Source organism: Cynara cardunculus, assembly GCF_001531365.2.
Source record: "Cynara cardunculus var. scolymus isolate 2C chromosome LG 10, CcrdV1, whole genome shotgun sequence".
NCBI lineage: Eukaryota > Viridiplantae > Streptophyta > Magnoliopsida > Asterales > Asteraceae > Cynara > Cynara cardunculus.
In genome coordinates, this window is record NC_037537.1 from 24,744,981 (window position 1) to 24,756,788 (window position 11,808).

General features: G+C 34.8%; 1 pseudogene; it reads right to left on the reverse strand.

Annotated features, from left to right (window-relative positions):
• Positions 1–1,299: 1,299 nt before the first annotated feature.
• On the reverse strand, positions 1,300–1,795 carry LOC112520153 (annotated as a pseudogene).
• Positions 1,796–11,808: the final 10,013 nt, after the last annotated feature.

Genomic DNA, 11,808 nt, shown 5'->3' on the forward strand with positions numbered 1-11,808 from the left:
AATTAATTTATATTAATAAAATTTTTTAAAAAGAGTTACCGAGTATTGTTGAAGCAATATCTTTTAGGGGTTGTTTGAGATTGTTTATTTGAAACAACTTATGTTTTTTCTACAAAAAACACTTCTCAACTTATTATAAGTCAAAAAAGTTTAACTTCTTTAAAAACTCTTTATTACCTGTTTGACACCGGTATAAATTATTTATCTAAACACTCAAAAATATTTATTACCGATGCCACATCGAAATAAATCAATAAGTTATTTTTATAAACAATCTCAAACATCCGATTAGTTACTTGGTCATTAAACTTGATGCAACAATAACTATTTTTTAATAACCAACATGTAATCTTAGGTATTATAAAAATCAAATAGATCAATACCATGTAATAACAATTGGTGAATAAAAAAATGAATTTTTATATACATTTAAGAAAATAATAATAAAAAATATACGCTTAGTAGTTAGCTTTAGCGTATATATTTTTAGCATGATTCATTTTCTTGTCCCTTTTTATAGCCAATTATTCCTTGACACGTTTTAATTAGAGATGGAAATTTATTTATTGGATGGGTATTCGTGGGTATCCGACTCTAATGGGATAAAAATTTATTTTAACCATAAGGGTGGTGCCTGATTGGTTTGAGTTTGGCTCTAAAGGTCAAAAGTACTTGGAGGTCGCAGGTTCAAATCCAAGAAGAAATAAAAATCCTTTTGTGGCCACGGAGGTTCAAATGAGGCGACTCCGAGCTATCTGCAAAGCAGGTGGTCGCCCTGGTATTAGTCGGCTCGTATAACGGGTTGGATATCCAGATTAATAAAAAATATATTTTCAAACCTGAAGTGAAGTCGAGGATAGTATTATTAGAGCTGTAAATGAACCGAACGTTCAGCAAATCGTTTGATGAAAAATTCGTTTATGTTTGTTTGTTTAATAAATGAACGAACATGAATAAGAGTTTCGTTCATTTATTTATGTTCGTGAACATTTGTTCATTTACGTTCGTTCATATATATTAAATTTAATGTATAATCTTTTATTTAATTTAGTTTGAATTCAAATAAATATTTATTTAAGTTTTAACTTTTTATAATTTTTATTTATATTTAAATTTTATCATCATTTTGTTTTATTTAAAATTTTTACTTTTTCATTTTTTATTGTTGGTTAAACAAGAAAATTAAAATTACATATTTATCCTCTTTTCAATAGAGTTTCAAATAGAGGAACTAAACGAAAATTAGAAAAAAAAAACTCCAGGAAAAAGAAACAAAAGCGTCGTGTCGTATTTTGTATATCATGAAACCTCACCGGAAGGAGACCATGGGGTCATGTCCATGGGATAGCTACCCAACACCCTCAAGAGTCAAGAATGATGTGAACTCCTGAACAAGGGCGTTTTGTGCCCTAACCTCCGCCGTTGATGCTGCGAACTCCACATGGAAGATGTACTCGAAGAAGTGTTTCGCCGTTCCGATGTTGGTGTCGCCAGCGATTGTGATTGGTCGGAGTCGATGAGGTCTGCTCTTGATCTTCGTCAAGTTAAAGTTCCTGAAGGCGAGCACCGACAACACCTTGAAGAGCACGAAGGTTCCTTAGTCGTGAGCGAAGACAATGCTTGTTCCGAATGGTCGATCCGTATGCGTAATGATCGGTTCTCGTGCGAGCATCAGAAAATATGTAACGTTGTTGGAATCATCATGCATACCGTCGGCAAGGACGTTGAGGCCGTAAATGTTCTCTGCGCGTTCTGATGCGATCGCAGCTGTGTCATGTAGGTTGTTTTCTGCGATGAAATAAAATAAATTATAGTGTTAGACTTCTAACATTAAGATTTTTCAGGGAAAACTTTTAGGTAAACGACCCCTAAAAGTATCTCCAACTACGACACAAAAAGAACACTAAAAAAATCTCAATTCCATGTACTCTAAAAAAATGTTGGGCATGTAATTTGTCGTGTGTTTACCTACACCATAAAAAAATCTTTGCCGTGCGGCTGGAGAGAAGAAAACGACAAAAAAGAGATTTTGACCGGTGGTTAAAGAAGCTCTGAGGGGCTACGTTGTAACTCGGGTCAGACTGGTCCGAGCAGGGCGGTCCGAGAACATGGTTCAGGCCTGGTCCCGCTCGTCAGGTGCTTGCGCGGAAGCCCTCTTCTAAGGCATGGGCCTGCTCATTGAACTATTTTGGATGGGCCATGGGTCAGCAGGAAGAAGCCCAATTTAGTTGTACGAAATTGAAAATGAAACCTAAAACGAAATAAAATGAAGATTGAAATCCATGTGTATTCAAGTTTCCAACAATTACGAAATACCAAACGTCCTCGTTGTAATAAACCTTTTAAAATTACGAAAAATGCTGTCAATATATAAATTTTAATTTTGCTGGCAATCCCACCGGCTCCACACGGCACATGCATCCAAAAATATCAATGCTAGAGACATTTTTTGACTCACTCAGCAGTTGGGACTGGCTGAAATCGGAGCCTGGGATTTTGAACAAAACCACCCCAACCTTTACCAACAGAGAGACATTTGAAATTTATAACTTTATTTCAGCTGTTACATACATTGACTCTTTTAATTATTACAGAATTATAAAAAGCATACTCCAATGAACTCCCAACTATATTAATTTTTACCATCTCAGTTCACGTAAAAAGCTTCCATAAATATTCTATATTATTTTATTGTATACATACGTACGTGTTTCTGTTTATTTTGTTTTAATTAAAGGTAAAAAAAATATTATTAAATCAATGTATATTTGTTAATATATAAAGTATGGTTGGGAATAACAATGCATTAAGGAGTAGCTTAAATGCAAGGAGTAAGATTGGAGATGCTCTTACAAAAGAAAAAAAAGAGTAAGACGCCGTATACCAAAGGCTTATCCGGGTAAGCACTTACCAAGTCACTTGACCTTAGCGGATGAATATAGCAATGACCAAAAATCTTACCTGGTAGGAGTGAGGTAAGGACCGAGAGTCTTACCCGGTAAGTAAGATCGAAAACTCTTATCACGGTTACTGCTTACCGGGTAAAATTTGCATATAACTTATGTTTTAGTAGACTAAAATCTTATCCGATAAATAAATAACAATGTTGAATTTTAAACGGTCACTAATAGTTTCTTAAAAGGGATTAACAGTATTACTGGTGAAAAAATTTGTAAGTATCTTTTTCTTTCCACCTCAAAAATATCTCCATTATCATATATCTCTAATATATCTCGTAAAAAAGGAATATATCCACTTAATCCATATCACCTTTTACTACTCCATTGTTATTCATATTTACATAATTCAAGAGAATGCTTACTTTTGTTTGTTTCTATAGATAGATAACAAAAGTTTTAACCCTAAAAAAATACAAAAAAATTGAGAGTTTGCAAAACAAATTATTGAACCTTAATTCAATACAGTGAGATGCATCTTTATTTTAATGTTTCATTTTATTTTTTGTCTATGTTGATATAATACGATTTATGTGATTTTGAAAAAAATATTGTTTTTACTCTTGAATAAAAATAAAATTGAAGATATCATAAAAATTTGACAAAATATATCGATATTAATATCAAATTAACCATTTAAAAGTTCTCGTTTTTTGTACAATTTCTTTAATTCAATTTTTTATTATAATTTAATTTAGGTCTAATAGCAAAATAATTTATTTTTGACTTAACAATATAAATAATATAAAGATAATGATTCTGTTAGAACTCTGTGATTATTCTAATTATATTTTAGATTCTTCATATTTAAAATGAGATGTTTATTCTATATTTGATTATGTTTATTCTGCAGTTAGTTATACGATTCAAAAATGAAGCTTTAATAAGTTGTATTTACGCACAATTTACTTGTAATCTTAAATTTCAAGCATTATGCATTAATAAACAGTACTTCATGCATAAAGAATGGTTTTTAAGAGTTTTTGTCAAATGTTTTATAATATAGTATAAGAAAAAGAAGTATAAACATCTGACTCTTAAGATAAAGAAAATATTTGTATGCATCCTACCATTGAAATCCTATTTTTGAGTGGGGCATACCGAGTAGGTTTATTTTGGGTTGGTTTGGTTTTAGGTGCATACAGGTTCATTAGCTTCTTTGAGACAAGACATGGAATTTTCTAATGACTGAACTAAGGGGTCATTACTGAACGCTTTCCGACAAGAATAACTACCTTTTAGAAATTGGGAATTGGAGATGATATGTGGACTTGATATTCGTTCGGAATGTCCCAAAACTCAAAATTCCTGACTACACCTCTTCTTAACATCCATTGAGATTTCGGGACCACCGCCAGCTAGGACAACCGCAACAAGGCACAACCTCTTTTGACTCCGCCTTAAGGCGATCCAAGGTGATAGAAGCTACATTTGTGAGTGTGCATCGTACCTCCAAGCTAAGTTATATTTGTCTTATTACCTAATCGATCTCAAGTACATCACAATCACACTAAAATGATGATGACAATAAAATCATCAACACCCTCACTTACTTTATCGAGAAACATTCTCGGTCATTAAAATTGATTGTTGGTAACCTTCTTTTACCTGGTAAACATGTAGCAGATAAGAGTCTTATTCCAACTTACTGGGTAATATGCTCGATCTTTGTCATGTCTCATACCGGGTAAGATTTTCAGTCCTTGCGATGCTCACCTGGTATATGTTTGGTAAACGGCCCCTAAGTCCATAATTTTACATAGAATTGCCTCAAGAAAATATAATACCCTCCAAGATAAACAAACTTTGGCAAACAAACCTTAGTAATCCCTTAGGCAACACATTAACGGTCTTATTAATCATAAGGAATGAACATCTCATTAGTGCATTAATTATATTAATCAATTAAACCAAATATATACATGGCTTACCTCAAGCCAAAAGGGGGAATTGAGGACTTTTTTTTATTAACCTGGATATCCAACCCGCTATGCGAGCCGACTAATCCCAGGGCGACTACTTGCTTTGCAGATAGCTCGGAGTCACCGCATTTGAACCTCCGTGGCCACAAGGGGATTTTTATTCCTCCTTGGATTTGAACATGGAACCTCCTCGTACTTTTGACCTTTGGACAAGCTCAAACCAATTAAACATCACCCTTGTGGTTGGAATTGAGGATCTTGGAGTGAACATATTCCAATCCATGTGCATGTGAAAACATGATAGAAAGCTTTGACTTTACTTTGAAAGGAATCAAGAACCATCACCAAATCTGCAAAAAGGTTGGGTCCAGATAAAGCATGGTTGACATTTTGCTTGTGTACCAAAACTCAAACTTTGGGCTGATATGCAGTACCAGAGTTGACATTATTGCAAATAATGACAGAAAAAAGAAAATAATGTTCATCAGGATCTTAAGTCAAGGATCCAACAAGCTTCTGTGGAACGATTAACTAAATGGACCCCTGGCGGATATCTCAGCTAATCTTTCAAGGAAGCATCAGATAGTTGAAGTCAACTCCCAAATTGCAAGAGTTTTGGCAGTTGATTGAARAACATTATTCGTTTAACTTGGTATTTCGTCCTCTTTTCTTTGTTTAGATATAGAGAATTGGGTTCATATGGTCTAAGCAAGTGGATATATTCTCCTCAAGATGGTGTATGAGGTACAAAACTGGAAGACAGAAAGACAAGAAAATGAACAAGAAATAGGTGTTTCCATTGGCTATAAATAGGCAGTTCACGAAAACGAGTAAGGCACACCAAAACTGATAACAGAGTACGAAGGGGGGGTTCTTACATGAAGAGAAGGGTACTCGTGTTTGGTAGCCAAGGATGACTTGCCTCGTGTGAACACATCAAGTTGTTGGAAAATAGCACCTTGTTTGGTTCGTTAGGCAGTCACTCCTAGGCTAACTTGACAGGCTCTTCTTGCTCATGTTAGGCCACCTCTTCTTCCATTCAAGAGGAGTAGATGTAGATGTAGATGTAGATGGAGATTTGATACCTGAAGAGGAGAGAGATTCTAACATGAGAAGAATATCAGTCTTTTCTGGTAGCCAAGGATGACTTGCTACATCCCAATTCAAGGTGGTAGCAAACAACGCCTTGTTTGGTTTTTCAGGCAGTCACTCCTTGGCTAACTTGAAAGGCTCTTCTTTCTCATGCTAAACCTTCTCTTCTTGCTTCTGTGGTCTAGAAGGATCTKAACAATATATGMCTATAGGTTCATGCATTTTTCATCTTGTKCATACATRCAAAAACCATCAGCCACCAGGAGGTTAAAGTTTATTCATATGTATTTCTAACATTAGACGACTATGTTCAAATCTTTTCTAGATTATGATCTAATGTTCAGCTTTCAAACATTGCTTAACATGATAAAAGGGTGTTATAAATTGTAACGCCGTAACTCGTAAGCTGGCTAGCAATAGTTTGTATGACAAAGATGAAAAGATAAAAAGAAGACAAATTATGAGATTTCATGTTTCGTATTGGCTACGGATAGATCTAGACACTTCCACTCAAACAAGCAATGCAAATCAAGAGTTGATAAGAGAATAAGATGAGAGGTTCTCGTGTGCACTATATCTCAGGAGACAAGGAGGGCTTTGCCTCATTCCACATCAGGTGATAGAATGTGACACSTAGGTTGGTTTATTACRCGATTCTTGGATAACTTGGCAGACTCTTCTTTCTCATGTTAGGCCTTTATATTTCTWAATTTTCATTGTAGATGATCACTTGAAGCATGAAAAATAACAAGATTGTTTCTAACATGAAGACGAGAGTATTCTACTACTCTTTTGTGTACATCGACACATCATCCCAATGCATTTAGATTGGTGCAACACCCATCTTTCAGTTTTTTACCCTTGTCCCTACATTACCTTGTACATTGCAAAGAAATTAAATCAAATTATGTTGTTTCATTACATGTTTCTAGTGGTTGTCTCTTTAAAAATAATTCATCTAAGTTTATTTCACAAGGCAGAAGTTTGCCCACAAACTCTTTCATCTCTAACCAAAGGGCCTTTGGCCTGTTAAATTATAAGCTAAAACATCCAAGTTACCATTATCTCTATTTTGGTTAGTTGACAGTTATCCAGTTCCCGCCAAAACTGTTTCATCAACCGTCGTATCTCTTGTGAAGGGTTGTAACGTTTCCTTTAGTTTCCAAACTGTTGTATATATACTTACCTGTATTCTTGATATAAAGTGTGGATTGTGTATTGTAAATTGATTATCCTTTATCAATAAAGCTACTGTATGTTCTGTATATTCTTACTTCAAATGGTATCAGAGCCAACTTCATATGGCTTCAAGTTCGCATAATACACTACAATCACAAACACCAATTCAATTACCAAAATTGAATGGAAGAAACTACTTTCATTGGAGCATTCAAATGAAGGTAATGTTCCAATCTCAAGATCTATGGACAATTATAGAAGGAGGAGTCACAGAACCAGAGAATCCCACTGGACTCACCGCATTACAAACAAGTGTTCTTAATGAAACAAAAAGGAAGGATAAGAGAGCCCTGTTTCTATTATATCAAGCCGTTGATGATAATATATTTGAGAGGATATCATCATCAGAAACTGCTAAGGAGGCATGGGATATGCTGTTCAAGTCTTACAGAGGCGAAGAGAGAGTAAAAGTTGTGCGATTACAAACCTTAAGGTGTGAATTTGACAACCTTAAGATGAAAGAAACAGAAAGTATTGAAGAGTATTACACAAGGGTAATTGTGTTGATGAACCAGATGAGATTAAATGGAGAAAACATTGATGATAGACGGGTTGTTGAAAAAATACTTCGTAGTCTTACCAGGAAGTTCGAATATGTGGTCGTCGCTATAGAGGAATCCAAAGATTTAGCAAACTTTTCTTTGGAAACCTTGTTAGGCACCCTGCAGTCCCATGAACTACGCATGAAGCAGTTTGATGCAACTGTGATGGAACACGTTTTCCAAACTCAGTCACCCTGGGAAGCAAGCACAAGTAACAGGCAAAAAGGAGTCGATATCAACAAAGAAGAACAAGGCACAGTATGCTTCAAAGGCAGAGGTAGAGGTAAGCCTTTTCCCCAAATAAAATGCTTTTACTGTGATAAAATAGGACATACAATAAAGTTTTGCAGAAAAAGGTTGGCAGAAGAAAACAAGACTGCTAGTTTTATACATAGGGAAGATAGCCATAATGATGATACAATGTTCATGATGCTTAGCATAAAAGAATCAAATTTAAGTAATCTGTGGTATTTGGATAGTGGGTGTAGCAATCATATGACAGGAAACCAACAATTGTTTTTAAATATGGAAGAATCAGACAAGAAAGATGTTAGAACAGGAGATGATAAAAAGTTAATCGTTCATGGAAAGGGAGAAATCTTAATTAAAATAAGAGACAGAGATAAGAAAATCTCTAATGTATTCTATGTCCCTGGCCTTAAACACAATTTATTGAGTGTGGGACAGCTCATTCAGAAAGGGTATGGGCTGCTGTTTAAGGACAAAATTTATCCTTTTTTATTTGCATATGGCTGATGTAACATTTTAATCATGTTGATTGTTGAGGGAGTAGTGTTCCTGGATATCAAGACATMTGGGCATCTGAATCTAGTAGGAAAGAATAAACTAATTCATCTGATCAATTTAATAAACTTACAGTTGCATGCATGATTAGTAGATATATAAAGCCAGAAGCTTAGCCATCCACCAGCTGAGCTTGTAAAGCATCGGGGAATAAATAGATGAGCCTTAAACAAATAAACATGAAGATAGTGCATTTTAATGAGCACACATAAATTGTTGAATTTGAATTTTGTATAGGAGCCACATAATGCTTGGTAGCTTTTGAGCAAACGCAAAATGCTAATTCTGAACTAGAATCTGCAGTGGCGCCTCGTAGTAACTTCATTTTAACCAAAAGGGGTCATATGCTAGTATCACTTTCTCCAAAGATAACTTATCCATATTATTAATCTATTTACTTAATCCGTATCCCTATCATCACTACATCAAGCTCATGAGTTGATGATGGAGATAGAATATCAGACCTCATAGAGCAGATGGTGCGATGRAGGAAYCAAAATATGTTCTTAGACATAACCAAGCTGCTTCAGTTCAAATACATATAGACACACACATATTTATGAATATATGTATATGTGCATCTACATAGCTGCAATTATAAATCCAACTCAAAATAGAGACTACAATTAATCTCTGGCATTGACTCATGRAATACAAAGGAATGCACCCACAAAACAACTGAGCATACAAAAACATATTTGTTTAAGAATTTTTTTAAACTTGCAATGCAAGTTGTTGGTTTTTGGGTATTARAGTAAAGGCTAGAAGAAGATATCCAAATCTACTACTCATTGTATTTGATCCCGGAACTTGTCTTGCATTTGAGCAACGTCAATCACCCCTTTGCCACTGAGCTACAGGACATAGGCAATATATAAATTTTAATAAAAAAACGAAGTTCAAAGTTTATAACTTTATTTCAATCTCTAAGATGACAAAATTTGTATGAAAAGTTGTGGAAAAAAAATAAAAAATTGAATATTTTAAAATAATGGGTCCGATGGTCATTCTAAAATGSGACCCACTATTATCTTCTTCTTTTATCAAGTCATATGAACAAAAAGCACAAAAATAAAATAAAAAATGTTAAAGCCAATCATTGGCTCTTTAAGTATTATAGGGAGCCAAATATAAATACAACTCACTCCAATGGACTCCCTACATTAATTTTCATTAATCACTCCATGTAAAGAGCTCCCTACATTAATTTTCATTAATCACTCCATGTAAAGAGCTCCCTACAATTATTCTACACTATTTTGTTACATACATATGTACAACATGTCATTTGTTAATTTTATTTTAATCAAAAGTAAAAGAAATACTATTAAACTAATGTATATTTGTTTATGTAGGGAGCATGATTAGACTTCAATATATTATTTTACTGTCGCACTAATCTCCATGTTTTTCACTCACTACATTAGTTTAAATGTAAGGAGTAATATTGGAGATGCTCTTAAAAAAGAAGAAAAGAGAGTAATACCTTGTTAAGAGGAATAGCAATATTATTGTTGAAATATTCTGTATGTATCTTCTTCTTTCCACCTCAACAATATCCCATTATTTATCTCTGTATATCTTGCAAACAAGAATATATTCACTCAATCCAAATCACTTTTTACTACATTGTTATCCATATCTACAAATTGAAGAGAATGGGGACTCTTGTTTATTTCAATAAACAAATAACATAAGTTTCTTGTGGTTTTTCAAACCAACATTTGGCATTGACTCGATGAATACGAAGAAACGACTCTCAACTGAAAAAAGTACAAGAAATTGAAAGTTTGAAGAATAAGTCATTAAACTTCAATTCAATATAACAGGAGCATAAACAACTGACCTTTAAGATAGAAGAAATATTTGCGTATATCCTACCATTTGAACCATACTGTTGAAAAGTGGGGTATACCGGGTAGGTTTTGGTTTGCAGGTGCATAAAAGTCTATTAGCTTCTTTGAGGCAGCGCATGGATTTTAATGACTGAACTAAGGGGCGTTTACCAAACCCTTACGGCAAGAATCACCACCCTCACTTAGGGAAACATTCTCGGTTATCAAAATTGATTGTTGGTAAGCGTCTTTTACACGGTAAGTGTTTAGCGGGTAAGAGTCTTATCCCTCACTTACCGGGTAAGATGCTCGGTCTTTGTCATGTCTCTTATGGGTAAGATTCTTGGTCCTTACCATGCTCGCCCGGTAAACGTTTGGTAAACGGATCCTAAGCCCATCTACCTGCATAGAATTGCCTTAAGAAAATGTAATACCCTCCAAGAGAACCAAACCCTAGTAATTCCTTAGGTACCACATTAACTGTCTTGTTATCATAAAGAATGAACATCTCATCAGTGCATTAATTATATCAATCAATTAAACCAAATGCATGCATGGCTTGCCTCAAGCCAAAAGGGGGAATTAAGGATCTTGAAGTGAATATATTCCAATCCATGTGCATGTGAAAACATGATATAACGCTTTGACTTTACTTTGAAAGGAATCCAAGAACCATCACCAAATCTGCAAAATGGTTTGGTCCAAATAAAGCATAGTTGATATTTTGTTTATGTACCAAAACTCAAACTTTGAGGCTCATATGCAGTACTAGAGTTGACATAATGCAATCAATGACAGAGAAAAAAGATAATGTTCATCAGGATCTTAAGTCAAGGATCCAACAAAGCTTCTGTGAATGATTAGCTAATGGACCCCTAATGGATATCACAGTTAATCTTTCAAGGAGGCATCAGATTGTTGAAGTCAACTCCCATGCAAGATTTTTGGCCATAGATTGAAGAACATTATTCGTTTCACTCGGTGTTTCGTCCTCTTTTCTTTATTTAGATACAGAGAATTGGGTTCATATGGTTTATCAAGTGGATATATTCTCCCCAAGATGGTSTACGTGGTACAAAACTGGAAAGACAAAAGGAGAAGAAAAAGAACAAGAAATAGGTGTACCCATTGGCTATAAATAGGCAGTTTACGGAAACAAGTAAGGCACACGAAAGCTAATACGAAGAGGGGTTCTTACATGAGGAGAAGAGTACTCTTGTTTAGTAGCCAAGGATGACTTGCCTCGTGTGAACATATCAAGTTGTTGGAAAGTAGCACCTTGTTTGGTTCGTTAGGCAGTCACTCTTGGGCTACCTTGACAGGCTCTTCTTGCTCATGTTAGGCCACCTCTTCTTCCGTTCAAGAGGAGTGGATGTAGCTGAAGATTTGATACCTGAAGAGAAGAGAGGTTCTAACG